This window comes from Schistocerca americana, chromosome 9 (genome assembly GCF_021461395.2).
Source record: "Schistocerca americana isolate TAMUIC-IGC-003095 chromosome 9, iqSchAmer2.1, whole genome shotgun sequence".
Classification (NCBI taxonomy): Eukaryota; Metazoa; Arthropoda; class Insecta; order Orthoptera; family Acrididae; genus Schistocerca; species Schistocerca americana.
In genome coordinates, this window is record NC_060127.1 from 216,844,452 (window position 1) to 216,871,227 (window position 26,776).

The window sequence follows — 26,776 nt, forward strand, 5'->3', positions numbered from 1 at the left end:
AATCCAAGCGATGCTGGCATAACAAAGGATGGGGCGGATCATGGATTTGTAGGTTTTTTTGTTTTTTTTTTGTTTTAGGGCGCACAACTTCAATGGTAATTAGCGCCCTGACTACTCTAAGAATGCACCGCGAGGCACAAGTTGACCACAACAACTAAAAGGGAAAACACGATAAAAGACAGACTGACAGGCATAGGATTAAAAAACAGCATCATCAAATGTCCTTAGCGAGGTTTGTCAAATTGATAAAATGAAGAACACGAGCAGCTGCTCGTGGGTCATCTGCTAAAATGGCATCGAAAGTATTTGGCAGGTTAAGATCGAGGCGCAGTGTGTTAAGATCTGGACAGGACATTAAAATGTGTCTAACAGTCAGCAAGTGCCCACATGGGCAGAACGGCGCCGGCGCAGCCGTCAGCAGATGGCGATGGCTGAACCGGCAGTGTCCAATTCTTAACCGGGCTAAAACGACCTCCTCCCGCCGAGAAGGGCGTGAGGAGGACGTCCAAGCCACGGGAAGAGGTTTTAAGGCCCGAAGCTTGTTGTCGGTAAGTGCAGCCCAATCGGCATGCCACAGCGATAAGATGCGCCGACAAATGACCCTGCTAAAATCGGACGAAGGGACACAACAAGAAGCTGTCCGAGGCTGGAGGACCGCAGCCTTGGCCGCGGCATCTGCAGCTTTGTTCCCAGGGATACCGACATGGCCAGGAACCCACATAAAGCTAACTGGAGAACCGACGTCCACAAGCTGCTGAAGAGAGCGTTGGATCCGGTGTACGAAAGGGTGAACCGGGTACAGATCACCGAGGCTCTGGATGGCGCTCAGGGAATCTGAGCAGATGACATAAGCAGAATGTCGGTGGCGGCAGATGTAAAGAACAGCCTGGTAGAGGGCAAAGAGCTCAGCTGTGAAGACCGAACAATGGCCATGGAGCCGGTATTTGAAACTTTGTGCCTCGACAATAAAGGAACACCCGACCCCGTCATTGGTCTTAGAGCCATCTGTATAAATGAAAGTCATGTTGATGAACTTCGAACAAAGTTCCAAAAAACGGGAGTGGTAGACCGAACCGGGGGTGACCTCTTTTGGGAGCGAGCTGAGGTCAAGGTGAACGCGGACCTGAGCCTGGAGCCAAGGTGGCGTGCGGCTCTCGCCCACTCGAAAGGTTGCAGGGAGTGAAAAATTAAGGCGTTGAAGGAGGCGACGAAAGCGAACTCCAGGGGGTAGCAGGGCAGAGACATACAACCCGTATTGACGGTCAAGAGAGTCGTCAAAAAAGGAACGATAAGACGGATGGTCGGGCATTGACAGTAGCCGACAGGCATACCGACAAAGCAGTATATCGCGCCGGTAGGTGAGTGGCAATTCGCCAGCGTCAGCATGAAGACTCTCTACGGGACTGGTATAAAATGCTCCGATCGCAAGTCGTAAACCCCGATGTTGTGTGGAGTTGAGGCGGCGTAAGATGGATGGCCGTGCAGAGGAGTATACGAAGCTCCCATAATCCAGCTTGGAGCGGACGATCGACCAATATAGACGAAGTAGGACGGTTCGATCCGCTCCCCACGAGATACCACTGAGAACACGGAGGACATTTAAAGAACGGGTACAACGGGCGGCCAAATATGACACATGTGGAGACCAGCTAAGTTTCCTGTTAAATGTAAGGCCTAAAAATTTGGTCGTCTCCACGATTGGGAGAGCAACGGGACCGAGTCGTAAGGACGGTGGGAGAAACTCTTTGTAGCGCCAGAAGTTAATACAGACCGTCTTCTCGGCAGAAAAACGTAAGCCATTGGCGACACTCCAGGAGTAAAGACGGTCAAGAGAACGCTGAAGACAGCGCTCCAGGACACGTGTACACTGCGCGCTGCAATAGATGGTAAAATCGTCCACGAAAAGGGAGCCTGATACATCAGCTGGGAGGCAATCCATTATTGGATTGATCGCGATGGCGAAGAGAGCGACGCTCAAAACTGAGCCCTGTGGCACCCCATTGTCCTGGCGAAAGGTGTCGGACAGGACAGAACCCACACGTACCCTGAACTGTCGATCCATTAAAAAGGAACGAATAAAAAGAGGGAGGCGACCGCGAAGGCCCCATGTATGCATGGTGCGGAGAATGCCCGCCCTCCAACAGGTGTCGTAAGCCTTCTCCAAATCAAAGAACACAGCCGCGGTCGGGCGCTTCCGCAAGAAGTTATTCATAATGAAGGTCGACAAGGTAACCAGATGGTCAACAGCAGAGCGGCGCCTACGAAATCCACATTGTACATTGGTAAGTAGGCGTCGAGACTCGAGCAGCCAAACCAATCGAGAGTTAACCATTCGCTCCATCACTTTACAGACACAGCTGGTAAGCGAGATAGGTCGATAACTGGAAGGCAAGTGCTTGTCCTTCCCCGGCTTAGGAATCGGGACAACAATAGACTCGCGCCAGCATGTGGGAACATGTCCCTCAATCCAGATGCGATTGTATGTACGAAGAAGAAAACCTTTACCCGCAGGAGAAAGGTTCTTCAGCATCTGAATATGAATAGAATCTGGCCCTGGAGCGGAGGACCGTGATCGGCCAAGTGCGTTTTCGAGTTCCCGCATGGTGAATGGGGCATTATAACTTTCACAATTCGAGGAGCGGAAGTTAGGTGGCCTAGCCTCCTCTGCCTGTTTGCGGGGGAGGAAGGCAGGGTGGTAATGAGCGGAGCTCGAAACCTCTGCGAAAAAGCGGCCGAAGGCATTGGAGACAGCCTCAGGGGCCACAAGGACGTCATTCGCGACCTTCAAGCCAGAAACTGGTGAGTGGACCTTAGTGCCAGATAGCCGGCGCAGGCTACCCCAGACAACAGAAGAAGGAGTAAAACTGTTGAAGGTGCTTGTGAAAGCAGCCCAGCTGACTTTCTTGCTTTCTTTGATAATACGACGACACTGAGCACGTAATCGTTTATAATTGATACAATTCGCCACTGTAGGGTGGCGTTTAAATGTGCGTAAAGCACGTCGACGAGCACGTAAAGCGTCTCTACATGCTGCGGTCCACCAGGGGACCGGTACGCGACGTGGAGAAGAAGGAGGGTGAGGGATGGAATATTCAGCAGCAGCGAGAATGACTTCTGTGAGGTGTGCGACCTGACGATCGCAGCTTGTGAAGGTTTGATCCTGAAATGTCGCCCTGGAAGAGAAGAGCCCCCTGTCTGCCTTGGAGATGGTCCAATTAGAGAAGCACGGAGAGGGGGTATGCTGCAGGAGATGGATAACACACGGAAAGTGGTCGCTCGAATATGTATCAGAAAGTGCATACCACTCAAACCGGCGTGCAAGTTGGGGAGTACATATAGAGAGGTCTAAATGGGAATAGGTGTGAGATGTGTCCGAAAGAAAAGTAGGGGCGCCAGTATTGAGGCAGACAAGATCGAGCTGGTTGAAAAGGTCTGCTAACAAGGAGCCCCTCAGGCAGGATGCTGGAGAGCCCCAAAGGGGATGGTGGGCATTGAAGTCTCCAGTTAACAAAAATGGTGCAGGTAGCTGAGCAATAAGTTGCATCACGTCTGCCCTGGTAACGGCAGATGGCGATGGAGTGTAAACAGTACAAAAGGAAAACGTAAAAGTGGGGAGAGTAATGCGGATGGCAACTGCCTGCAGGCCGGTGTGCAACGTGATGGGATCGTAGTAAATATCATCCCGGACCAGCAACATAACCCCTCCATGAGCTGGGATACCTACCACAGGGGGTAGGTCAAAACGCACAGAGGTGTAGTGTGCCAAGGCAATTTGATCGCATGGGCGTAGCTTCGTTTCCTGGAGGGCTACGACGAGCGGACGGTGCAAGCGGAGCAGCAACTTCAAGTCCTCTCGGTTGGAGCGAATGCTGCGAATATTCCAGTGAATAAGTGCCATCGTAAGAAAAGGAAGATGATAGAAGTGGTCACCTCGAAGGCCGCTTAGGGCCTGGCTTCGAGCGAGCACTGCCGCCGCTATCAGTAGGCGGACAGTCATCGTCCATTGGGTCTATAGGGTCATCGGCCATTTCGGGAGGATGGCCGGGAGGGGGAGTTTCCTCCGCCGGTGAACGGCCAGATGTACAGCTACCAGCGGTGCGGCCAGGCGAAACGGATGACGGCCTGGGGCGGCAACCACTGGGTGGCGCAGGAGAAGAAAGGCACCGTGGCGGAGAAGGAGAACTGTGCTTCCTATGCGCCTTTTTGGAAGGACGTTTAGTGGAAGTACCGGTCGAAGGCTGGGAGGTCGAGGGACGGAGGAAGTCTGCACGGGATGGTTCCTTCTTGAAGGCCCGTGCATCTGACTTCGATGTCTTCGTCTTAGCAGAAGCTAAGGAAGGGGCTGGTGTCTGTGGGGTGATGGGAGGAAGAGGAGACGTCGACCGCGCGATCTTAGCACTGGCCGAACGGACGACCGTGGTGCTGAAGGTCAGATCGCATGTCTGGGTTGCTACCTCCCGGGTAGTCCGAGGAGAGGCGAGGACAGTACTGTATTTCCCCGCTGGGAGCAGCGTGGGCTTCCTACTAGCCAATAGCTTGCGAGCAGCCGAGGTGGACACTTTCTCTTTGACCCGAATTTCTTGGATACAACGTTCTTCCTTATAGACAGGACAGTCGCGGGAGGATGCGGCATGGTCACCCTGACAGTTCACACAACGAGGAGACGGAGGTGGACAGTCACCCTCATGGGCATCCCTGCGACAAGTGACACATTTAGCCGCATTGGAACAAGACTGTCGATTGTGATTGAAACGCTGACACTGGTAGCAGCGCGTAGGTGTCGGGACATAGGGGCGAACAGAAATAACCTCGTAGCCCGCCTTGATGCGCGATGGCAGCTTAACACTAACAAAGGTCAAGAAAAGTGTCCGGGTCGGTGCAAGGTCATTGTTGACCTTTTTCATGACCCTATGGACAGCTGTCACGCCCTGCTCAGTGAGGAAAGATTGAAGCTCCTCGTCAGTCAATCCGTCGAGGGAGCTAGTATAGACTACACCACGAGACGAATTCAAAGTTCGGTGGGCCTCCACCCGGACAGGGAACGTGTACAGGAGGGTGGCCCGAAGCAGTTTTTGTGCCTGAAAGGCACTCTCAGTTTCTAGTAATAAGGTGCCGTTACGCAACATGGTACAAGATTTGACAGATCCGGCTATGGCATCTACGCCCTTCTGAATAACGAAAGGGTTGACAGAGGAAAAATCCTTTCCGTCCTCAGATCGAGAAACTACGAGGAACTGTGGGGCAGGCGGTAGTACTTTTGTCACTGTTGGCTGGTCACGTTTCCGTTTTTGGGTCGAAGTCGAGAGTGATGGAGTAGAATCCATTGCGGAGGAATCCCCCATGATTGCCAGCGTCTCCGATGGCGCGCTCCTTCCTTGTGGGGACCCTCTCAGAGGGCACTCCCGCCTTAGGTGAATGTTTACACCTCAGGTCACACCTCCCGAGAAACAGACGGAGGGACCAATCGGCATGGTCAGAAGGTATCAGCTCAGGCAATCACCCCTCCCCGGGCCTGGCCTTTACCAGGGGGTACGCGCGTGCCTTACATGTCTACCCAAGGCGGGGACTTACGCGTTACCCCGTCACCGGCTACGCGTGCGAACGCGTGGGTCGGCCTTCAGGCACGCACAGGGAGGAAGGAAGAAGAGGAAAAAGAAGAGAGAGAGGGAGAAAGAGGACAGACTGTCTCACACGCCGAGGCGGAGACCAGAGAAGGCAAGGAGAAGAAGGCAATGAGAAAGCAAGGAGAAGAAGGCAATGAGAAGGCAAGTAGAAAAAGGCAAGGAGAAAAAGGCAATGAGAAGGCAAGGAGAAAAAGGCAATGAGAAGGCAAGGAGAAAAAGGCAATGAGAAGGCAAGGAGAAGTCAAGGGAAAGAGTAAGGAAGACAGTGAGGTGGAGAAGAGCAAAGAAAGGAACCAACAAAAGGAAGGAAGAAACGAGAAGTGAAAAACCAAAAAGACCACGATTATAGGTCGTGGAACCGTCCATCTCCGGACGCAGGCGCTAACTACCCCCGTGAGGGGGATGGACTCCTTTTAGTCGCCTCTTACGACAGGCAGGAATACCGTGGGCCTATTCTAATCCCCGGACCCGCAGGGGGAGATTTGTAAGTGTGAAGGATGGTGGAAGGATGCAGACCCCACGTCCGGCCAGACAGGAGTTTCAGGAGGCGGAGGTGGTTGTGAGCTTTGTTTTGGATAGTAAGGAGATGGGGAGTCCAGGTGAGGTGGCGGTCGAGTGTGAGGCCAAGGTATTTGAGGGTAGGAGTGAGGTGGATAGGATGGCCATATATGGTGAGGTAGAAATCATGGAGGCGGAAGAAGCGGGTGGTGTGGCCTATGATGATCGCCTGGGTCTTGGAGGGATTAACACGGAGGAACCACTGGTTGCACCAAGTGGTGAATTGGGCAAGGTGGGTTTGGAGGGTACGTTGGGACCGTTGAAGGGTAGGATAAAGGGCTAGGAAGGCGGTGTCATCAGCGAACTGGAGAAGATGAACAGGAGGGGGAGGTTTGGGCATATCAGCAGTGTACAGGAGATAGAGGAGAGGGGAAAGGACAGAACCTTGGGGCACGCCGGCAGAGGGGTAGAAAGGATGGGAGTTGGAATTGTGGATAGTCACATAGGAGGGACGATGGGAGAAGAAGGAAGCAACGAGATGGACGAAGTTGATGGGGAGAGCATAGGTCTGGAGTTTGAAAAGGAGCCCGGGATGCCAGACATGGTCATATGCGTTCTGGAGATCAAGGGACTGCTAATGACAGTGAGTTAAAAAAGTAAAGCAAACTGTCAAAATCTATTTTTATGGGGACAATCATAATAACATACGTCGGACTACTTGCAACAGCTTGTTCAATTAGCGATATTGCCAGTCATCCCGAAATATTGCCGTTTATTGCAGCAACACTTATGAAACATCATTGTGGCCATATGTTGCTGTAAAATTTCGCCCATGTAAACATACCTTGAGACGGGGTGGGCGTTGGCTAGCAACGCAGAAAGCACACCGCAAGTTACGCCACTGCAGATATGCGAAAGCAGCAGAGCCATCTGTGCGTGCCAAGACGTATTACATTGTGACTACGGGCGTGGAGTGCGCGAATGTCACTCAGAGACCTGAGAAAAGCTTTTAGATAAAAAAATAACTGCCTTTGTGAAAGTACTAGGAGTTGGAATAGAAAAAGAGACAAACCTGTCTATCGTATGGTATCAAGTGTAGCGAGCTAGAGTCTGATAAAGGTACTAGCTAGTAAGACTGCGCTCACATATTGTAGGAAGAAGCTTGTTAGATAAAGCAGACAAGAACAACTGGTAGGTTCACATTCGAGGGTTGGATTCCCTCACTTCTTCATCGAAGACTTTCACTGCCTGGGCTATTCCCACGGTGCAACTTCGACGTGGAAGGTCTCCACCGTGTCCTTGCCGCGTCGTCTGCTCGCCGTCACTACTGCTCGCCGTCCAGTCCTCCTCGCCGCCGCCGCCGCCGCCACCGGCGCCGGCGCCGTTTTGCCGCCGCCGCCGCCTGGTCGCCGCCGCCGCCGTTTTGCCGCCGCCGCCGGCGCCGTTTTGCCGCCGCCGCCGGCGCCGTTTTGCCGCTGCCGCCTGGTCGCCGCCGCCGCCGCCGCATGCCGGTGCTCGCCGCCGCCACCGCAGCCACCTGCCTGTGCTCGCCGCCGCCGCCTGGTCGCTGCCGCCGCCGCCGCCGCCACCGTCGCCGCCGCCGCCTGCCGGTGCTCGCCGCCGCCGCCGCCGTTTTGCCGCCGCCGCCGCCGTTTTGCCGCCGCCGCCGCATGCCGGTGCTCGCCGCCGCCACCGCCGCCGCCGCCGCCGCCTGCCGGTGCCCGCCTCCGCCGCCGTCTGGTCGCCGCCGCCGCCCTTCTCGCGCGCCGCCACCATGTCCCAAGCCACCACCACTATTATTTTCACCTCTCCCTCCGCTGCTCCAACCACCATCACATGGAACTCATCCTCCACCCCACTTCCCATCCTTCCTTCTCTCCCTGTCCACCCCACCCCTGCGCCACTTTCGGCTGTAACCACCGTGTCCTTGCCGTGTCGTCTGCTCGCCGTCACTACTGCTCGCCGTCCAGTCCTCCTCGCCGCCGCCGCCGAGGCCACCGCCGCCGGCGCCGGCGCCGTTTTGCCGCCGCCGCCTGGTCGCCGCCGCCGCCGTTTTGCCGCCGCCGCCGGCGCCGTTTTGCCGCCGCCGCCTGGTCGCCGCCGCCGCATGCCGGTGCTCGCCGCCGCCACCGCAGCCACCTGCCTGTGCTCGCCGCCGCCGCCTGGTCGCTGCCGCCGCCGCCGCCGCCGTCGCCGCCGCCGTCGCCGCCTGCAGGTGCTCGCCGCCGCCTGCCGGTGCTCGCCGCCGCCGCCGCCGCCGTTTTGCCGCCGCCGCCGCCGTTTTGCCGCCGCCGCCGCATGCCGGTGCTCGCCGCCGCCGCCGCCACCGCCGCCGCCGCCGCCGCCGCCGCCTGCCGGTGCCCGCCTCCGCCGCCGTCTGGTCGCCGCCGCCGCCCTTCTCGCGCGCCGCCACCATGTCCCAAGCCACCACCACTATTATTTTCACCTCTCCCTCCGCTGCTCCAACCACCATCACATGGAACTCATCCTCCACCCCACTTCCCATCCTTCCTTCTCTCCCTGTCCACCCCACCCCTGCGCCACTTTCGGCTGTAACCACCGTGTCCTTGCCGTGTCGTCTGCTCGCCGTCACTACTGCTCGCCGTCCAGTCCTCCTCGCCGCCGCCGCCGCCGCCACCGCCGCCGGCGCCGGCGCCGTTTTACCGCCGCCGCCTGGTCGCCGCCGCCGCCGTTTTGCCGCCGCCGCCGGCGCCGTTTTGCCGCCGCCGCCTGGTCGCCGCCGCCGCATGCCGGTGCTCGCCGCCGCCACCGCAGCCACCTGCCTGTGCTCGCCGCCGCCGCCTGGTCGCTGCCGCCGCCGCCGCCGCCGTCGTCACCGCCGCCGCCGCCTGCCGGTGCTCGCCGCCGCCGCCGCCGCCGTTTTGCCGCCGCCGCCGCCGCCGCCGCCGCCGCCGCCGCCGCCGCCGCCGCCGCATGCCGGTGCTCGCCGCCGCCACCGCCGCCGCCGCCCCCGCCGCCGCCGCCGCCGCCGCCGCCTGCCGGTGCCCGCCTCCGCCGCCGTCTGGTCGCCGCCGCCGCCCTTCTCGCGCGCCGCCACCATGTCCCAAGCCACCACCACTATCATTTTCACCTCTCCCTCCGCTGCTCCAACCACCATCACATGGAGCTCATCCTCCACCCCACTTCCCATCCTTCCTTCTCTCCCTGTCCACCCCACCCCTGCGCCACTTTCGGCTGTAACCACCCCCAACTCGTCCTCCCCTATCACTGTCGCCCCATCGACAGCTGCTGACTTTCCACTGCTCCCTGCACCGCCTCCGACGGGCTCCTAGCCAGCACGGATCTCGGCTTGCCGTTCCACAGTCTCTGTGACGCCCACGCCCCCTCCGTCTGCATCATCCGCTGCTCAAGGTGGTCCTGCCCCCCGCCATCTCCCCCTGCAACCCGTCCCCCTGCCCCCTCTCCACCCAGTCGTGACCACGACACCTTCAAAGCGCCCGAATGCTGACCCTTCCCCCGAAGTCTCCTCCAAAAAAACCCCCAATCCCCGTGACCCACTCACCCCCATGGATGCGGCCCGACCCCCGCCCCTGCCCCTGCCACGCCTGCCACCCACACCTTTGTCCTCTCCAATCCTGACCCTCAATTCCTTGATGCCCGCTCCCTCACCCTCGCCATCCGGAAATACTACCCCAATGCCCCCATCTCCCTTCTGATTCCTCGCAAGGACTCGGTCCTCATTAAATCCCCCAATGCCTCCTTCCACACCGATCTCCTCTCCCACATCCCCCGTATCCAATTTGGCCAACGTGCAACCCTCACCCCCTACCACACCCCGTCCTCTCCCCGTCAGCCTCAACCTCCCCGACATCCGCCAACCTTCACCGCTGTGATCACGAAGCTTAGCCCCATGATCACAGAGGCTGAGGTATTGGAGGAACTCAACTCCCGGCCCGACATTGAAATCCGCTCGGCCCGTTGCATCTTCAATGATGCCGGGCCAACTTTTCTCATGCGGATATTCACCGAATCCTCCTCCTCCATTGACCGCCTCCTCACCGAGGGAGCCCTCATCTACAATCAGCGCCCTAAGATGGACCCCTCCCGTTCCCCAGTCCAATCCTACCACTGCCAATGCTGCCTCACCTACAATGACCACGTTACCTCTGCCTGCAAGAACCCCCCTACTTGTCCCCACTGCAAAGCTTCCCACTTCCTCAAGAATTGCCCCAACCTCACCTTTCCCCCTCCTGCAACACTTGCAACGAACCACACCCTACCTACTCCTCGAAGTGTAAAGCGAAACCTCCACCAGTCACCCCTGAGCTCACCGTCCCTGTCCGTCCTGTTGATGACCCCATCCACCCCAACAACTCGCTCCGCCCTCCCCCTACTGCCGAGGACATCATCCGTTTCACCACTATTGTGCTCCAAAACATCCACCCCTTCCAGCGCTCACACACTCTTTCCCCAATCGCCCTCGCTGCCCGTTCCATCTTCCATCTTACCACCTATGCCACATACTCCCACAACCAGGCCTACTTCACCTTCACCCCCCTCACCACCCTCGTCTAACTTTCCCCTCCCATGGTACAACAACCCTACCGTATCCTGTACCACAACATTCACTCCCTGCCCACCCACAAACTCCTCTTCTTCCATACCCTCCATCAGCACCGCGTGGATGCCTTCGTCCTAAATGAAGCCTTCCTTCAACCCCATATCTCTGTCTCCCGCTCCTTACACCCTACACTGCACCGATAATCCGTACCCTCTGGCGCATGGCGGAGTTGCTATAGGCCACCTCAAGCACCTCCCTGTCTGGCCCCAACCTCTCCTTATCAATCCTGCTGAGCATCTCACCCTCAGCCTCTTCTTCCCCACCCTTACCATCACCTGTGCCACCATTTATGTCTGCCCTCGCACCCCCATCCTGTACGATTTCCTGGCCCACATTGACCTCACCTTCTCCACCTACGTGACTGCTGCCAACCTCAATATCCACAGCCGTGATCCTGCCGACCTCCAGCGGGTGCATCAGTTTCTCACCACTCTCCAGGGAGACCTGGTTCCCCTGCCTCAGCACACCCGACCCGAATCCAACACCACTCCTGATGTGGTCCTTGCCTCTCCCAACCTCCTTGGGCGCATCACCGCAGATGTCCTTGACCTCATTGGCAGTGACCATGCTCCTGTTCTCCTCACTATCTCTAATGGTCGCCATCCCCGCAACGCTCCCCGCCCTGCCGTCCCTCCTAAACTTGTCCATGATTACTCCCGTGCCAACTGGGATGCCTACCGGTACTCCATTCATACCCAGGTTGACGGCCACGACCTTACCCTCCAGTCTCCTGATGATATCTCTTGCACTGCTGCCATCCTGCACCAGACCTTGTCTGACGCCGTCGCCACCCATATCCCCACCAAAGCCATCCACCCTCACCGCCCCACCCTGCCTCCACAGGCCGTCCTTCTCCTTCGAGAGTCCCGCCACCTCTACCGCTCTTTTCTCCGCACTTGTGACCGGGATACACTTACCCACCACCGGCAATTACAACGACACATCCGCAACCTGCTTACTGCGAAGAAACGCCGTGCCTGGCGCCAGACACGTACACAACTCAACGCCACGCTCCCCATAAACTCTTCCAAGTATTGGTCTGCTTTCCATCGCCTTACTGGGGACCGCCCCACCCCCAGTACCCTCTCCTCCTTAATGACCATCCCTTTCCTGACAACCTCAGTAAGGCCAACCACTTTGCCTCCCACCTCTCTGATGTTTTTTCCATCCCAGATGATCCCCACTTTGATTATTCCCTCTTCCCTGATGTCATGGACCATACGAATACCTCTGTTCCTCCCCTTGCTCCTAGCTTCCAGTACTTGGGCCACACACCACCATCTGAACTTAACACTCCCATCACTACCCAGGACATCAGCCTCACACTCCGCCCCCCCTGCGGGTTCGGGGGTAAGAATAGGCCCGCGGTATTCCTGCCTGTCGTAAGAGGCGACTAAAAGGAGTCTCAAACGTTTTGGCCTTAATGTGATGGTCCCCATTAGGGTTTGACCTCCATTTTTCCGAATTCCACAGAAGTACGAGCCTTTTGGGGAAGGACACCTTACGTGGTGCACCATCAGTCCTCTGTGCCCTACGACCTTGGCACTCTTGATCGTCTTTGCGTCGTACCTGCACCCTCCATCCCTCATTTTGGGCATAGACACCTGATGTATTGTGTAAGTACCGCCCTTAGTGCGTCACCACCAGCACCTACGATCACTATGGACTACCCATGGCACCCAAAATCCAGCACGGTAGCCAGCCCGTTGTGGTGGGGTCGTCATGTACCCTCTAGGTTGTAGCCCCCTGACAACACAGGGATCGTACTGCCGATGCCTGAGCTGACACCTCCCCACGTAAGCCAAGGAGTAGATGCTCGTCTCTCTGGGGCATCGGGACTCCCGGCAACGGCCATCCTGCCAGGTGGCCTTTGCTGTGGCTGGGTGGCGCCCGTGGGGAGAGCCCCTGGTCGGAGTGGGTGGCATCGGGGCGGATGCCCCGCAATGAAGCGGGTGAAATCTCAATCTGGTGGTCGTCCGACCGCCAATGTCTCTAAGCGTGGTAAGGTGGAATTTAACGCTGTGACATATAACCCGAAGTCGTTCCCTTCCCTAGCCACACCATGGGAGGAACGTAGGGCTGCAGACAGACAGGAGCCGTATTCGCCACGATACCTTGTATGCAGCAGAACTGATGGGGATTCGTTTTTGGGGACTAAGCCTCTTTTCTTCGTGCACAATCTCGAAGATAAGTTTGGGGAAGTGGCATCTCTTTCTAAAATGAGGAGCGGGGCCATTTTGATACAAGCAGCTTCATCTGCGCAGTCCCAGGCATTACTCGCCTGTGAGAAGCTCGGTGACATCCCCGTCACTGTCACTCCCCATAAGTCCTTAAATTTGGTCCAGGGGATTATTTTTCATAAAGATCTTCTGCTACAGTCTGATGACGAGCTACGTGAGAACCTGGCACGCCGAGGTGTACACTTTGTCCGTCGTGTCTTTCGGGGGCCGAAGGATAATAGGGTCGCTACCGGTGCTTTCATCCTGGCCTTTGAGGGCGACTGCTTGCCTGAGAAAGTCAAGGTCATGATATACCGGTGCGATGTCAAGCCTTATGTCCCGCCCCCTATGCGATGCTTCCAGTGCTGGAAATTCGGACACATGTCCTCCAGGTGCACTTCCAGCCCCACGTGTCGTGATTGTGGACGACCTCCACATCCTAATGCTCCATGTGCTCCGCCTCCCACCTGCGTTAACTGTGGGGAGCATCATTCTCCCTGCTCACCAGACTGTGCAGTCTATCAACGAGAGCGGAAGATACAAGAAATTAAGACCTTGGACCGTTTAAGTTACCAAGAGGCAAAGAAGAAATTAGAACGGCTCAACCCCACACCTATGTTGAGGAGTTATGCTACTGTCACACTGCCGCCACCAGCTCCTGCACAGACTCCCTTCTCTGTTGGCCCACAGAGAAATCAGGTAACGTCTGCCCCACCGCTGGGACAGGCCGCTCTCTCTTCCACTGCTCCCAAAACACCGAGTTTGGGAGCAGTGCGCCCCAAGCAACCGGGGACGTTGGTCCCCACCTCTCAGCCGGAGCGGCGACAGCCCTCTCCGGCTCCTCAGCCGGGGAAGCGACAGCTCCCTCCGGCTGCTCAGCCGGGGACGCAACAGCCTCCTCCGGCCTCACTTGTTCGGAAGGGATCCCTTGGGGGCGTCCCTTCCAAGGACTTCCCCAGTGTCTCACAAGACACTAGCCAGTGGCTGAAGAAGCCACCAGCTGCTGGTCGAAGGGCTTCACGCTCTTCCTCTGTTCCTGATGATGCGTCAGGAAAGCCCTCCCAGCATGACAACCCTCCTCCCAAAGACAAGAGAGAGAAAAGGAAGCTCTCCAAGAAGAATAAGGACCCAGTGGTTCCCGCACCAACGCTCCCTGTCAGCTCAGCCTCTGAGGACGAGGTCGAGCTCTTTGCGTCCCCTGATGACCTGGATCTCGCCGTCTCCTCAGAAACGATGGCCGTAGTGACGTCCGTCGCTCAGTCGGTGGCAGCATGTGACCCTGCCAAGTAATTTGCCTTTTCAGTGCCTGCATGCCCCTACCGGACATGCTTTGTACAATCCTCCAGTGGAATTGTGGCGGTTATTTTAGCCATCTCCCTGAGCTACGACAGCTCCTAAGCCTGACACCTGCTTTCTGCATTGCCCTCCAAGAAACCTGGTTCCCGGCAATGCGGACCCCTGTTCTTCGTGGATACAGGGGCTATTACTGCAACCGTAGCACTTACAATTGTGTGTCAGGTGGAGCCTGCGTGTATGTCCTTACCTCTGTATATAGTGCTCCTGTGCCCCTTCAAACATCATTGGAAGCTGTGGCTGTCCGTGTAAGGACTACCCAGGACATAACCGTCTGCAGTGTCTATCTCCCTCCAGGTGGTACAGTCTCCCTGACCGAAATGGCTGCGCTTGTCGCCCAACTCCCCACGCCTTTTCTTCTCCTGGGGGATTTTAACGCCCACAATCCCCTGTGGGGTGGAACGAAGGTTACTGGCCGAGGCAGGGAGGTCGAGAATCTCATCTCCCAACTCGACCTCTGCCTCTTAAACTCTGGCGCCGCCACACATTTCAGTGTGGCGCATGGCACGTTCTCGGCCATCGATCTGTCGTTGTGCAGCCCAGGGCTTGTACCATCGGTCCACTGGAGAGTCCATGAGGACTTGTGTGGTAGTGACCATTTTCCGATCTTCCTTTCACTACCACAGCGTCACTCCTTTGCGCGCTCGCCTAGATGGGCATTTAGCAAGGCGAACTGGGACACGTTCTGCTCTGCTGCCACTGTTGACTCTCTCCCCCATGGTACCATCGATGTGGCGGTTGAGACACTGACTGCAGCGATTGTTTCCGCTGCGGAACGTACCATTCCTCGTTCGTTCGGGTGCCCCCAGCGAAAGTCGGTGCCTTGGTGGTCTCCAGAGGTCGCTGCCGCCATTAAAGAACGTCGGCGGGCTCTTCAGCGACATAAGCGGCACCCGTCTTTGGAGAACCTCATTTTATTCAAACGTCTCCGTGCTCAGGTACGGAGGCTTATCAAACGGCGGAAACAGGAGTGTTGGGAGAGGTACGTTTCCAAGATTGGTTCCCGTACTTCCCCCTCCCAGGTGTGGCTGAAGATTCGGCGCATCTTTGGATTGCAGTACTCTACAGGTGTCCCAGGGCTTACCATCAACGGGGCAGTATCCACCGATGCCGATGCAATCGCCGAGCATTTCGCTCAGCACTATGTCCGGGCCTCTGCGTCGGGGAATTACCCGCCTGCGTTTCGCGCGCTCAAACGCCGGGAGGAAGGCAAACGGCTTTCTTTCGCTTCTCGCCACCCTGAGGCGTATAACGCCCCATTTAGTTTGTGGGAACTCCAGAGCGCCCTGGCACAGTGCCCCGATACAGCCTCTGGGCCAGATGGCGTCCACAATCAGATGCTAAAACACCTGTCCCCGGACTGTCAGCGATGTGTTCTTGCCATCTTCAACCGCCTATGGGGTGATGGTGTCTTTCCGTCGCAATGGCGAGAAAGTACCATCATTCCAGTGCTGAAGCCTGGTAAGGACCCGCTTACTGTGGATAGTTATCGGCCCATTAGCTTAACCAATACTCTGTGCAAGCTGCTGGAACGCATGGTGAGTCGACGGCTGTGTTGGCTGCTCGAGTCTCGGGGTCTCCTGGCTCCATGCCAGAGCGGCTTCCGTCAGGGCCGTTCCACCGCCGATACTTTGGTCCTCCTTGAGTCTGCAATCCGCACTGCTTTTTCCAGGCGCCAACACCTCGTCTCCGTCTTTTTTGACCTCTCCAGAGCATATGACACGACGTGGCGCCACCATATTCTCGCCACGTTGCACGGGTGGGGTCTCCGGGGCTCTCTCCCCATTTTTATTCAGAATTTTTTATCTGTTCGGACATTCCGCGTTTTAATTGGCACATCCCATAGTTCCCTTCATATCCAGGAGAACGGCGTTCCACAGGGCTCTGTATTGAGCGTGCCCCTTTTCCTTGTGGCCATTAATGGCCTTGCAGCAGCAGTAGGGTCCTCTGTCTCGCCCACGTTATATGCTGACGATTTCTGCATCTTTTTCAGCTCCTCCACCATTGGCGTTGCAGAACGTCGGTTGCAGGGAGCCATACGCAAGGCACAGGCGTGGGCCCTAGCCCATGGGTTTCAGTTTTCTCCTGCGAAGACTTGTGTTATGCACTTTTGTCGGCGTCGCACTGTCCATCCCCACCCTGAGCTTTATCTTCAGGATGCTAAGCTCAGGGTTGTTGACACTTACCGTTTTCTGGGATTGCTGTTCGATGCCCGGCTTACTTGGCTTCCACATATTCGTGAGCTCAAGCGTCAGTGCTGGCAGCATCTGAATGCCCTCCGCTGCCTCAGCAACACAACTTGGGGTGCCGACCGTAACACGCTGCTGCAGCTCTACAAAGCCCTTGTGCTGTCCCGACTGGATTATGGGAGTGTGGCGTATGGCTCAGCGTCGCACTCAGCGTTGCAACTGCTGGACCCCATTCACCACTGTGGGGTTCGACAGGCGACAGGAGCATTCCGCACCAGTCCTGTTAATAGCCTACTTGCTGAGGCTGGGGTTCCTCCGCTCTACATTCGGCGTCAACAACTCTTAGCCAACTATGCTGCCCACGTCCGTTGTTCTCCCCGTCACCCTAACTACCGTCTCCTCTTCACCGATGCGGCAGTCCATCTTCCACGCCGGCGGCCGCGATCAGGCCATGCAATTGGGATCCGTGTTCAGTCCCTGCTTAGTGAACTCGAGTCTTTGCCTCTTCCATCTGCTTTTCAGGTCCGCCCACATACACCACCTTGGTGTATCCGTCGGCCGCAGCTTCAGCTGGACCTCTCCCAATGGCAAAAGGATTCAGTTCCTCCAGCAGTCTTGCGCCGCCAATTTCTTGCTCTCCTCGACGAATCCCGTGACTCGGAGGTTATCTATACCGATGGCTCGATGGTTGATGGCCGTGTGGGGTACGCTTATGTTCATGCGGACTATGTCGACCAACGCTCCTTGCCGGACGGCTGCAGTGTTTACACTGCAGAGCTAACAGCTATTTTTCGTGCCCTTGAGCGTGTTCGTACCAGCACTGGCGAGTCTTTTGTCATTTGCAGTGACTCTCTCAGTAGTCTCCAGGCTCTTGACCAGTGCTACCCACGCCATCCCATTGTTGTTGCCATCCAGGAGTCCGTTCATGCTCTTGCACAACGTGGCCGTTCAGTGGTGTTCATATGGACCCCGGGACACGTTGGGATAGCGGGCAACGAACACGCCGACAAGTTAGCTAAAGAAGCCACCCGCAAACTGCCGTTGGAGATCGGCCTCCCGGCCACTGATCTCCGATCGGTGTTACGCCGTCGGGTCTTTGGGATGTGGGCCGACGAATGGCGCACCCTGTCTGTGCCCAACAAGCTGCGGCGTGTAAAGGAGACAACGACTGTGTGGGGTTCCTCCATGCGGGCCTCTCGGAGGGATTCTGTGGTTCTCTGTAGGCTCCGCATTGGTCACTCTTGGCTGACGCATGGTCATCTGCTGCGTCGAGAGGACCCCCCTCATTGTCGCTGTGGTGTGCTTATGACGGTGGCCCATATATTGTTGGACTGTCCTCTTTTAACCGCCCTCAGGCGAACTTTTAATCTCCAGGGTGCTTTATCATCTCTCTTAGGTGACAATGTCTCTATGGCAGATCGGGTTTTAAGTTTTATTCACGCAAGCGGCTTTTATAGGTCCATTTAAATTTTTTTTTAACATCACCCTCTTTTGAGCTCTCTCTTTTACTTAGTTTTGTGTTGTGATTCGACTCCGCCCTAAACGTTTAGGCTGGAGGTTTTAACGTGTTGCAGAGTGGCTGGCTCATCCTATTATTTTCGTGATCAGCCAGCCACAGTTCTCTGCTGTGCAGTTTTAATTCCATCTGCCTTTGTTCTCTATGTTGTTTTTGTTGCTGTGCTCTGTTTTCCATGTTGTCTTACAATGGACCATGGGGCTTTTCTTCCCCTGGAGTTTTTCTTTTAGTGCTTCGCTTGACTGGTGGATAGTTCCCCTGTGCTCTGTGTTTTTATGAAATAAGGGACCGATGACCTTTGTAGTTTGGTCCCTTTAATCTTTAACCCAACCAACCATCACACTCCGCACCAAATGCAACACTGCTCCCGGCCACGACTGGCTCTTCTTCCCCGGCCTTACCGTTACCTGCGCCACCATCTATGTCCGCCCCAACACCCCTATTCCCTTCGACTTCCTCTCCCACATCAACCGTACCTTCTCCTCCTACGTGATTTCAGCCAACCTCAACATCCATAGTCGTTCTGCTGCCCAGTTACGGCGGTGGCATCGGTTCCTCTCCTCCCTTCAAGGCGACCTCATTCCCATCCCCCAGCACACCCGTCCCGAATCCAACTCCACTCCCGATGTTATCCTCTCCTCCCCCAACCTCCTTGGCCGCATAACGGTGGATGTCCTGGAGCCTATTGGTAGCGACCATCTCCCTGTCCTCCTCACCGTTGCAGACGGTCGTCGCCCCTGCCCCGACCCTCGTAATGACCCTCCCCCTAAGTACGTCCATGACTATTCCCGTGCCAACTGGAATGCCTACCGGGATACCCTCTCCACCCAGGTCGATGGCCACCCTTTCACCTACCACCACCCCGATGATGTGACCCATGCCGCCTCCTTTCTCCAGCAGACCTTGTCTGAGGCCATGGAGGCCCACATCCCCACTGTCGCCATCCACCCCCACCGTCCTACCTTACCCGCATTACCCGCACAGGCCGTCCTCCTCCTCGGTGAATCCCGCCATCTCTACCGTGCCTTCCTCCGCACGCGTGACCCAGACACACTACGACGCCACTGGCAACTCCAGCGACACATTCGTAATTTGCTCGCGGCTAAGAAATGCCGGGACCGGCGACAGACATGCACCCATTTAACTGCTACCCTACCTACCAACTCGTCCAAGTTCTGGTCAGCCTTCCACCGCCTTATCGGAACTAAACCCTCCCCCTACTATCCTCTTCTCCATGATGATCACCCTTTCCCTGACACCCTTAGTAAGGCCAATCACTTTGCCCCCTACCTGTCCGATGTATTTTCCACCCCCGATGATCCCCAGTTGGATTACTCCCTCTTCCCGGATATCCGCGATCGAACTGACACCTCTGTTCCTCCCCTCGCCTCTGGTTTCCAGTACTTGGACAACATTGCACACACGGATCTCAAGGCCCCTATCACTACACAGGATCTCATTGCTACACTCCGAACAAAACGCAACACCGCTCCTGGTCACGATCGTGTCACCTACCGTCACCTTCGTGAAGCTCCTGTCTCTTTCCTCTCCACCCTGGCCAGGCTCTACAATGTAGTCCTGTCCACCGGTTACTACCCCGACCTGTGGAAAACCTCCCGTATCCTCTTGTTCCTTAAACCTGGCAAACCGCCATCTGCCGTCTCCTCCTACCATCCCATCAGCCTTACCTCGGTCTTCAGTAAGGTCCTGGAATCTATTCTCACCCGACGCATCCACCTGCATCTCCGCCAGCACTGCCTCCTTCCCGTTACCCAGTGTGGCTTTCGGCCGTCCTTCTCTTCCGACGACCTTCTCCTTCACCTCACTCATCTCCTTTCCGAACAGCTTAATTCCTGTCGCTCCGCCATCTTCCTCTCCCTGGACCTCGAACGTGCTTATGACCGCGTATGGCATTCCGGTCTCCTCTTCAAGCTCCAAACCTTCGCCCTTCCCATTAACTGCGTCTGTCTGATCGGCTCCTTTCTCTCCCGCCGTCCTTCCTATGTCACCATCCATAACACAGATTCCTACATCTTTTTCCCCTCTGCCGGTGTGCCTCAAGGCTCCGTCCTCTCCCCCCTTCTGTACCTTTTGTACACGGCGGACATGCCGCCGCCGTCAGCCCCCGTCCACCTTCTCCAGTTTGTCAATGACACCGCCTTCCTTGCCCTTGCCCCCACCCTATAGCGCTCCCAACACCTTCTCCAATCCCATCTTGACCAGGTCACCGCTTGGTGCAACCAGTGGTTGCTCGAGGTCAATCCCTCCAAAACCCAGGCGATCATTGTAGGCAAAACCACCCCTTCCTTCCGCCTCCTTGATTTCTACATCACCATCTATGGCCATCCTATCGCCCTCACTCCCACCCTTAAGCACCGTGGCGTCATCCTCGACCATCGCCTCTCCTGGACTCCCCACCTTCGGACAATCCAAGCCAAAGCACGCTCCCGACTCAGTCTCCTCAAGCTCCTCTCCGACTGTACGTGGAGTCTGGAGCCCTCCACCACTCTGCACACCTATAAATCCCTCATCCGCCCTATCCTTTGTTATGCCCATCTGGCTTGGATCTCCGCCCCCCCCCTACTTTTTACAAATCCCTCCAAATCCTTGAATTCCATGCTCTCCGCTTCGCCTATCGCATCCGTCTCCCCTCTCCTACGCGGATCCTGTACGATCTCATCCCCTTCCACCACCTCCTCCTTTTCCTTGAAAGGATATGGATCCTGTACACCTCCCGTAAACTCTAACCTCCTCACCCGCTCGTCTCCCCGATCCTCTCCCACCCCCACCCACTGACGTGCCTGTATTCCCACGTCCCACCCGGTCTCCATCTCTCCACCCTCCTTACCATCTCCCAAGGTGGCTTCCGCTAGCTCCCCCTCCCTGATGATGTCCTCCTCCCCTCCATCTACCCCTCCTATCAACTTTGACCCTGCCTCACCCCCCACTCCCGGTGTCCTTTCCTTTAGGCACCCTCTCTCGCTTCTCTTCCCTTCCCTCCTCTTTGCTTTTCCCCCGTCCCCTCCCTCCACCCCTCTTCCCCCGGGCTTCCCCTGCCCCTTCCTCCCTTCCCGCTATCTCCCCTGCCTGTGGCATTTCTGCTCTCCCCTCTCGCTCTCCCACTCCCCTTCCTCCTCTCCTCTCTTGGCAGGTCCCCGGACTCGCACACGCATAGTGAACATTCGCGCGCCGGAGATCATCGCCATTGGTGTCTCGTGTGTGTGCCTAGTTTTGTGTTTTCGCGTTCTTTTCGCAGTTACAACTCCACTGTTCACATGTGCCGTCGCCGTCCTCCGTGTTCTGTGCGCCATGTCAACAAGTGTTAGTGTTTTTATCGTCCAGCGTGAACGGCTTCATGTTTATAGTTTTTTGTCTCTACTTTTTTTGACCGCAATTTTTCATTTATTGTCTATGTCGCTTCTTTGTCATATGATTGTACCGCTTAAGGCTGAAGAGCGGCGTACTATGCTGCTGACAGCCCGCCTGTATGAGGTGCTAAAATTACAATAAAGAAAAAAAAACTGGTAGGTTAGGGCGGGGAACACGAAATCACCACAACAGGCCACGCAGCAACAACAGAACAGCAACACACAGGAAAACAGTCAACAAGACACCGAGACTGTAACTCACACTACCATCCCCCTCACCACAGAAGTAACACAGGCGCCACAACCTCTGCCACAAAGCACAAATGCCGCTCCTAACAACACGCCAATACCCGCACAAGCGGCCGCTAACTCCACAACAGCACCTCAGACTGCCACACCCAACACCAACACACCACCTGGGGGAATACTGGAAACACTATTCCCCCGACACACGACCGTTCAAATCCTTACCAAGGTGCTGACGGCCGTCGCTACACTCATCACCCAGCTCATGAGCGCCGAACCCGAGCAATACTGGGCTGTCATACACATTGCCATCACAACACTCTTTCACACTCTTACATGAATAATATACCACACCTGGCCCATAATGCAGACCCGCATACACTATCACGGATCCTGTTCTGGAATGCAGACTCGATCCACAACAAAAGGCCAGAATTTGCCGCGTTCATGGAGCGCAAGGGAATCCTTGTCGCGCTACTGAGCGAGACTAAACTTAAACCGCACAAACAATTAAACTTTCCTGGCTATTGTGTCTATCGTACCGACCGACCGGGCGACGCCGTGGCAGGTGGAACTGCAATCGTCATACACAAAGACATTGAGCACACAAACATAGAGCTCCCTGAACTGGAAAAAATCGAGGCTACGGCCATCAGAGTCAAGTTCAACGGAGCCTACACCACACTGATATCGGTATACAACAGCCCTGTAGGCATCTCAACACGCGGTATCAGCACATTACTCAACATTTCACCGCGAGTAATAGTCGCTGGAGATCTGAACGCAAAACACCCAGAATGGAATTCACGCATACGAAATCCCAACGGCTAAAAACTGTACGAACATTCGCTAGGCAGAAACTACATTATACTAGCGCCGACTGAACCAACGCGCATTCCCTATCAGAGGGGACACAGGCCAGACGTGATAGACATGGCCCTCATCAAGGGCATTACAGCGACACTCATCGTCGCCGTTGAAAACGATCTGCCCTCAAACCACCAACCTGTAATACTATACATTGAGGAAACACTGCAGCACACGGAACAACGCAAGATGTTGGACTATGGGCGTGCGAATTGGACATTGTTCAAGCAAACGCTTGATAGCCACATCCCACCTACACACGAAATTAACGAAACAGCACAAATTGACGAGGCAGTAGAAACCCTCACCAACGCCGTTCGGGACGCAATGGCAGGCACCATACCTGATCGCACCTCACAACAACGCAGTGCGGCCCTGCCCCAGGAAATTCTCGGCCTAATCTCAATGAGGAATCGCCTCAGGAGACAATGGCAGCGCACCAGGCGCCCGTACTTCAAACGGCACATTAACAGACTGCAGGGCATCATACATGATAAAATACAAACACACAGAGCACAACAGTGGAACCAAAAACTCGAAGGGCTGGACACCACACGACCTGGCGTGTGGCAACTAGCCCGACACTTCACCAGGGAGAAAATATACACCCCAACGCTTCAAGGGCCTGATGGACCTGCATACTCAGCGGAAGAGAAAGCAGAACTAATGGCCCGAACACTCCCAGCGTCATTCACACCGAACCTGGTACCATCAGATCCAGCGTTCACACTTGCTACTGACCAAGAGGTTACACGCATTCTAGCCCAACCATCGTGCGACGACATTCGACATGCTAGCACAGCCGAAGTCGCCTGGGCTATAATGCATTCCGCTGCTAGGAAAGCCCCTGGTCATGATGGCATTCAAAACCGTGTCCTCCAGGAGTTCACAGATAAAGCAACTGAGTACCTAACACACATAACGAATGCCATACTAAAACACCAACAGTTCCCCACCTTTTGGAAGATGGCCAAGGTCCTGATGTTCAGGAAGCTGGGGAAAGACCACAGCCTCCCACAAAATTACCGACCCATCAGCCTTCTGAGCTCACTCAGTAAGGTTGTTGAGAAGGTGATTCTCAAATGCATCACTAGGCACTGCATATCAAATGACATCCTGAGACCAGAGCAATTCGGCTTCAGGAATCACCACTCCACAACACAACAACTCTTACAGGTCGTTGAACATATAATACATGGCTTCAACATAAACAAAGCTACAGGGGCAGTGTTCCTGGACATCGAAACGGCTTTCGACCGTCTATGGCACAACAGCCTCATCCGCAAACTCACCCGTGGGATTCCCCGACGGGCTGCTGTGTCTAATACACTCATACCTCACGGACAGGAGTTTCAACACTGACGTGCAGGGAAAACAATCAACACGACACGGTATACACGCGGGAGTACCCCAGGGAAGCATCCTAGGGCCCCTGCTGTTTAACCTCTACATAAACGATCTCCCAACCACACACAACACAATGATGGCAATCTACGCGGATGACACAGCCATCCTTGTGCAAGAGTGGAAACCATCAAACATTACGTCACGCCTACAGACTGCACTCAGAGTGGTCGAGCCTCGGTTGGAGAAATAGCGTGTTAGAGTAAACGTCGACAAGTGCGAAGCCGTTCTGTTCACTAGAAGACCGAAGCAACTGCACAAACACCGATACTGCAGACCTATAACTCTACATGCACGTCCAATACGTTTCCGCGAGAAAGTCAAATTCCTCGGTGTCTGTCTGGACCGGAAATTACTCTGGAGGGACCACATACAACACATGACCAACCGAGATAGCGTGAGGCTCAAACAACTCTATCCAATGCTCAACAGGCATAGCACACTGAACAGAAGGGTGTCGAGGTCCATGTACATGACACTTATCCGACCCCTGATGACGTACGCAGCTCCCATCTGGGGATACGCTGCGCCTACACGCCTGCGCCGTCTGCAGCTCATACAAAACAAAGTACTCAAAATCATAAGCAATGCTCCACGATACACACGCATCGCGGACCTTCACTGGGAATACCGACTTGAGACTCTCACGGAAGTAATCCACAAACTCACCACAAGACTATACAGAACCCGTTTATTCTGAATCTGGGGAACTACGACCACAACCATAGATGAAAACATAAAAGACCAAAAGACATACTTGCAAGGACATAACATCTATGGCCAAGCATACGCAAACATAACGGCACAGGCGAGCCCCTGTTAATCAGACGCCATTACTGGATATCCACCTGGAATACACTGCCGAATAACTGGCACCACACAGGAAAGCCGTACCGTACACTGCATGCAAACAAGCTCCACACATCCCCCACACAGTGAGATGATCTATGGCCGATCTCCCACTACTGTATAACGATCTTGATTGTTCCAGGAATGTAGCAGCTGCAGCAACTGGGACACATCGCCATCGCTTGTCACGGTAATGATGCATGATACCTATACTAACAAATCCAACCTTGTATGAACTATCGCAGCTAGTAAGCCACTACTGCTCTTACTACCCATCCCACTGTTGTAGAGGTTTTTTTCCCACGGCACGAGCCATGGCACTTCTTTTCCTCTGCTCTTCCAATCGCTACCCTCACTCCACTATCACGTGAAGGACCATGTTAATGCGTAGTCTTACCCAGACGCACGGATAACATCACAGCCCAGCATCCTGTGATCCACCAATTAGATAACTAACATGTTGACGGAGGTGACAGTAGAACTTTTGGTTTGGTCACCAGGTTGGTGCGGGCGTGGAGGGGCCCCATCTCTTTTTTTTTTTTTTTTTTTTTTTTTAACAACATTGCCATATAGACGGGGACAACACAAAATTGCATTTGCTAACACGTACACTTTCACTTGATCATTCCTGGCTGCATTTCAATGCAGGTATTCCTCGATACCCCTGTTCCTTCCATCTCCTGTTTACCCTTCCTACTAAAATTGAAAAGGAATAGTACATATTGTAAGTAGGCTGTTTAGGTTTTTTTATTGGTAACGCCACCTCTGTATGAAAATCACTGGCTGTGCTGTGTGCAGTCTGTGGCTGCTTTGCATTGTTGTAATACTCGCCATTGTAGTGTTAGGCAGCTGGCTGTGAACAGCGCGTAGCGTTGCGCAGTTGGAGGTGAGCCGCCAGCAGTGGTGGATGTGGGGAGAGAGATGGCGGAGTTTTGAAATTTTTAAAATTGGAAGTCATGAACTGCTATGAATATTATGAGTTTTCAACATTATTAAGGTAAATACATTGTTTGTTCTCTATTAAAATCTTTCATTTGCTAACTATGCCTATCAGTAGTTAGCGCCTTCCTTAGTTTGAATCTTTTATTTAGCTGGCAGTAGTGGCGCTCGCTGTATTACAGTAGTTCGAGTAACGAAGATTTTTGTGAGGTAAGTGATTGGTGAAACGTATAGGTTAATATTAAACAGGGCCATTGTTTTGTAGGGATTATTGAAAGTCAGATTGCGTTGCGCTAAAAAATATTGTGTGTCAGTTTAAGCTCAGTCTCGTATAATTGTTCTAATGGGACGTTTCAATATTAAAAGGTAATGATTGTGTAGAGTTTTTGTAATATGCGTAGCGTGGCGTTCTGCACCGGGAGGGATTTAAGTAATCGGAGCGCAATTCTGTGAACAAAATTTAGGTGTGTTGGCACCATGAAATATGAAAAAAAAAGCCCTTGAAAATATACCCCACATTTAAAAATGTAGTTAAGCTTATATTCTTCCCAAACTACAAGCTATTTATCATGAGGAAAGTGTTGCAGCTCTTTATTTTGTTCACTGGCTAATCCTATTCGTTTCTGAGTGTAGAGAGATATGCAGATTTGTGTAAATCTCGTGTTTATCGCTAATGTTCGCACCAACATCATGGACACTGTTTTTTTCTTCTTTTTCATTAACCTGGAACTGCATTTTGTCTTCGAGTAGCGGAGCTTTATATACTTCTCCCAAGAAGTTCATATCCAACTGCAGCAGCTTACGGTAGCTATGTGTTTCTACATACATTCATTTGAACAGACTGGATTTGCCAATAGCACAAACGCTGTTGTAATTATATTTCACAGCCCTGGAGGTGGGGGAATATTTGCTGATGTTCTGGACTGGAATAGAGCATCAGAAACAACCGACAGATTTTGTGATGTAAACTAGTTAGCTTAATGAGTCTTATTGAAGCAAGATCTACAGAATACCAGCGTTTACGTACTTTTTACAAGTGTTGGAAATGTTTCGTAAATTGGACGAACTGTATATAATCCACAGTCTCAGTAGTAGTGACGTAAACAGTTTCCTTGTCAAAGC